The following is a 5,459-nucleotide window of genomic DNA, read 5'->3' as shown; positions in this document are numbered from 1 at the left end:
AAAAGCTGTGTTGAGCTTATGTAAATTGTTATTTACGTGAAACGACTTAAAATCAAATCTATTAGACTTGACTTGATTTGAACGGAAATGGAAGTCACTTGGCGAGATCGACATCACAATGTTTGTATTTTGTGGAAATACCAAAGGAAGACAATGACGGTCTAGCTGTAACGTGTTGAGTTGATATCTCCAACTTTCTACAGATAAAGATTAAGTGTTGGTGGCTTATATGTAAAGACAACAACACAAACACAATGTTACTGACATTTTGGGAAGATTCTCTACAACATCAGGAATTCGAAATTTGCAAGATAGATAATTCATTTAAAAAATATATGGATATTACTGTTTTCTGTTACTCATAAATGGAGTCGTTTCCCTGCTTTCTTGTCTATTTTTGGCATAGACCTCGATTGCATTCCGTTCCAATTTTTTAGTTTATATTTCAATTGATTGGTTTTCAGTCATTGTTAGATACTTTTGCTCTGATCATTTTTCGGTGATAAGTATTTTTGATGCTTTTTAAATTATCCATTGCAACGTGACGTGCAAGAAAATATAGCAATAGAGAATTGTAACATTACTTTTCAGGTTTGTTTTTTTTAATTTTAAATTAAGTTCACACAAATAAAACACGCAGTAAAGTAGCAAAAACATTGTCTACTATACATGAAAAATACAGTCGAACCTCGATGTGTCGAACTCGGATTAGTCGAAATCTCGGATAACTCGTACTAATTATTAAGTCCCAGCAAAACTCCCCCTACTCTAATACTATTTTACTTGGGATGACTCGAAAACTCGGGTAACTCGAGGCAATCAATCAGTCCCCTCGATAGGACTTCGATGATAATTAACCCTGTTGTCTCGAAGTCAACTAATTAGTCGAAAAACTGATTGCTTTATTACAAAGCATGATCGAAGTGTGTTTTGACAACAATTAGCGGGGCTTTTAAAATTAATTTGTTGACACTCTTTATGATTTGATTTGTTTATTTAATTAATTTAAAATTGCGAGTGTTGTACAAAGAAACGATTTGTATTAATAACACGTCGAAATTTACACCAACAGTGATATCGGATATTTTGATATTTTGAAAAAAAAATACAGATGAATTTAGATGGTATCTGACTATTTAACGAAACATCAAACAGACGATAGTAAGGGTGTTTCAACGACTACATTAGTTTTGCTGGTGAATCTGAAATTTTATCGTAATATTGTAGAGCACATGGTTTGACGATACTCCTGATTGTTAATCAAACAAAGCAGCATGTTATGGACTATGACGTTTTTGAAATAGAAAAAATGAAAAGGAAATTTGACTTAAACATTCGGTGCCATTCAGTATTTCAAACATGATATACAACATACAAAAAATATCTTCCGATATGAAACGCATGATATTACAAAGTACCGTGTAAAGTGAATTACATGTACATGTACAAGCAAAAACAAATGATGTAAATACAGAAACAATCATGGACCAAACTAATAGTACTTCCGGTTTATCCTCGACCTCGGATTACTCGAACCTCGGATAACTCAAACATTTTTGCATGGTCCCTTCGACATCAACTTAACGAGGTTCGACAGCAAGTTGTACCATCAGACAAAGACAAAAAACAATATTGTTTTTGTCTGCAAAACGTTTTACGTCAAATGTCTGTTATCAGAGGTAGACGTAAATATAATAGCTGTGTTAAAAACTATACTGCTACCACACTTTCCAAAAAGAGTTTGTGGAAAATAAATCTGTGCTATCCTCTTTTGGTCTCTCTACCAAAGACGATGACTGTGATGTACTGGGTTCCTAAACTCCACAAAAATCCATACAAACAAGTTTCATATCTGGATCTGCAAAATGTACCACCAAACCTCTTTCAAAACTTTTAACTTCTATATTTACAACTGTCAAAGAGGGTCTGCCGTCCTACAACAACACTTGTTACTCCCGTAGTGGAATTAATTCAATGTGGAATCTGAAAAATTCGAAAGATCTCTAGAGACAATCAGTTCAAGACTATTATCTGAATATAATAGCATTAAAACCTATGATTTTTCAACACTGTATACTTCCATTCCTCATACTCAGTTAAAATCCCGACTTAAAAACATTATACATCGTTGTTTTTCCCAAAAAGATTGTATACCTAGAAACAAATATATAGTTCTTGGTAGAAATTCATCATACTTTGTAAGAAATAATTCCAAATCATCTTCCAAATATACAGACGAAGATGTTTACAAAATGCTAGAATTTTTAATAGACAACATATATGTCCAGTGTGGTGGACGTGTTTTTTGAACAAACGGTCGGCATTCCAAAAGGAACAAATTGTGCTCCTTTACTTGCTGACTTATGACACTAAGTGCCACCATACTCCAAGTAACCGAATGCTGATTTAGTTTGGGCATAAAATTTTGGGGGGCATTCAGTAACATAGAGTGTACACACCAGAGAAGACATGCAAAGGGGGGGGGGGGGGCTGGTAAAATGAAAAATTCCTGACATACAGCATCTGAAAGCTTGACAAAACCAGGTGTTAAAAGTCAATTATCAAGGATGGAAATAAAAAGCGAGTATGCAGCAAATGCATAAACTGTGTCAAGAAACATTACAATCAGTTGAAATACGCCTCTCTTCATCCAAAGCAGTTCCTGAAGTAAGCGTGATTAATCATTCTTGTTACTTCTCGCGTGATGTCGCTTAGATATGACACTATCCTATCTGCCACCACAGTCCAAGTAACCGAATGATGATTTAGTTTGGGCACAAAATTTTGGTTCTGCAATGAATGAATGAATGAATGAACCCCTAAACTTAAGATTTCATGGCTGACTTCCTGATGGGATTCGATACCTTCAGACAGAAAATCACATTTATTCCATCATTTAGAAAGAAAAATGTTTCCGAAATTTTCAAAATCAAATTGATCCCCGGTGACTACCTCGTCAGCGGAATCAACATGAAACGGAGGTTTGAGAACCCTTCCTCTGTAATTAACCCAATTTACTTCAATTTTGTCATCAATAATCTCTAAAGGATCAAAATTCAAATTTACTTCCCAATCAGGAACAACTAGATTAAATTTAAATCTCTTAACTGGGCCTTCCTACAAAAAATAAGAACAAAATTTCAGAGAAAAGATTTCAAACCTTTATTCCACGTGACAAAAGCCACTTAAGGATAAGACTCTTTTGGAATGAAAGTAAGAAAATATGCATTAATATGAAAGAAAACTGATTAGATCTGACAAAAAATGGAACATAAAAACTCAGTATACACAATTTATAACATATACAAATAACAGTCTATTCCCTCTTCATTTCCGGGCAGTTATTTACAAAGTGTGTAGTTTCTTTACAGCAAAAACATGCACCCCTTGTACGCTGAAATCTAGGTCCGAAGCCTGGTCAGCGGGGTCTCATAAACGGAGGAAAACCTGTGCCTTGATAACCTTCAGCAAACGGCATCGACGGATAAAAGGGAGGATAAAAATAGGGTGGATTTCGCTGATCTGGCAAAATGTTTGCCTCTGGATTACCTTTGGTCTCCTTATTGCCGATAAAACTACATGTCTACACACCGACAAATCAACCTGAAAAATGCGCACTCCCGTACTAATCATTCTAATATTTATCATACTCTAAAATATATTATCAAGATGTCCTAGTTACAAAACTCATTGTAAAATCTAAACAAAATGACTGAAAAGGTGAATATTAATTACCAAAAACAAGACCAGACGTGTACCAATGTTAACATGATTGCACCCTGTCCCTATCATGACAAAATTGAACTGATATTTGACATTTTCTATTGAATCCAAACAATCAACAAGGCACTGTAAATCATTCAACAAAATAAAACTACCGAGTTGAATAAAATATTAATTATAGTTATTACCGTATAAATTCTGAAAAATTTAATAGTGTATCTACATAAAGCTCATCAGAGTTCATGTTTTTACTTATTTACTATACCGAATCAAAATAATAATTTCTTATCTTATCTTAAATAACAATTTAAAGAAAAGGGAGAGAGAAGGGGAAACATTTACGGTCTAAGGTGTACAATCCAACTATCTCAATCAACCCTCCTCGGGCTTAAAACATATGAAAACCAACCCTCCTCGGCTAAAATGATATAGTAACAAAAATTAACCCTTCTCGTGTTAAAATATACACCAACGAAATACTAACCCTCCTAGGGTTAAAGCATAAAAATTAATGAAACACTAACCCTCCTCGAGTTGAAAAATTAAGAAAGGAAACAACCCTTTTCGGGTTTTAAACAATTAAAGAAATTGCAAAATAACCCTCCTCGGGTTATACTCAAACCAAATAAACAAAAGAAATAAAATAACTTACCTTAATATCAAGCGACACGAATTAAAATTCATGAAATGAAGTCCACGTGCGGCGCAAAAACTCTATAATGAAGAGCGGACAGATAAGATGATCTGTTCGCGTCGAAAACAGTTCAAGAAGTAAATGTGATTAATCACTCTCGTTACTTCTCGCGTGATGTCGCTTAGGATATTCATTCACTCTTATGAGACTGATTTTATAGCTGATCTGATCCGAAAGAAATAATATCGTTTGGCTAGATCCTTTAATCTCAGTTTCCGCTATATAGTGACGTATTATCTTTAAAGAATCCTAATTTCGGGGATTTGATACATTGCATCTACCCCAAAGAACTTGAGTTGTTGTTGTTATTGTTTGTTGGGGTTTAACGTCCGAGCAGCAATATTTCAGCTATATTCAGACAATGAACATGAAATGGATGATAAAATGAACATGAAATGAAAAAAAAAGGATGGGTCACAAGGATAATAGGGTCGACAAATTTTGATTGCCACTGGAAAAAGGGGGGATGGGTAAGGTCGGGCAATTTAGCCTCCAGTGGCGGAGCGCAAAGGTTCCTACTCCTATCGAATACCACAGCAGGGTTCTTTAATGTGCGAGGAACGTGGCATCTTTCCCAACACGGTGCACCACTATGGTTTGCGGTCAGGTTTTCCGTATTATAGCCTGACAACCCCAGCATGTAACACGCCAGGGGTACCCCATTCCACCACCTGGGGCACACATCCCAGTTGCTCTGTGGGCAGAGCGCCTAGCCCCCGGCTAGGTTTCTGAGCACTATTTAGTCGCCTTATACGACAAGCTTAGCGCTGCTGCAGGCCTATTCTTTTAACACCCGGACCTGCACGGGGCCCAAAGAACTTGAGATAAAGGATACTACAGACACTGTGAAGTCAGCCTCACATCTTGACCTACACTTAGAAATCGATGGTAAAGGAAAACTATTGACCACACTTTACGACAAACGTGATGACTTTTCATTCAGAATTGTCAACTTTCCTTTCATCTGTGCAACATCCCTTTAGCACCTGCGTATGGAGTGTTCATATCGCAACTCATATGTTATCCAGAGCTTTCCGAAACT

General features: G+C 35.9%; 1 long non-coding RNA gene across 1 annotated transcript; it reads right to left on the bottom strand.

The window, feature by feature from the left end:
• Positions 1–3,214: 3,214 nt before the first annotated feature.
• On the bottom strand, positions 3,215–4,566 carry LOC148603794 (uncharacterized). Its single transcript, XR_015916533.1, has 2 exons — positions 4,376–4,566; positions 3,215–3,603 (listed from the first exon to the last, which is right to left on the bottom strand). It is a non-coding gene; the product is annotated as an uncharacterized LOC148603794 (long non-coding RNA).
• Positions 4,567–5,459: the final 893 nt, after the last annotated feature.

Source organism: Perna viridis, chromosome 11 (genome assembly GCF_037379345.1).
Source record: "Perna viridis isolate PV_CMFRI_1.1 ecotype Kerala chromosome 11, ASM3737934v1, whole genome shotgun sequence".
Classification (NCBI taxonomy): domain Eukaryota; kingdom Metazoa; phylum Mollusca; class Bivalvia; order Mytilida; family Mytilidae; genus Perna; species Perna viridis.
The sequence above is the reverse complement of the archived record's forward strand: the minus strand, read 5'-3'. Positions and strand labels throughout refer to the sequence as shown.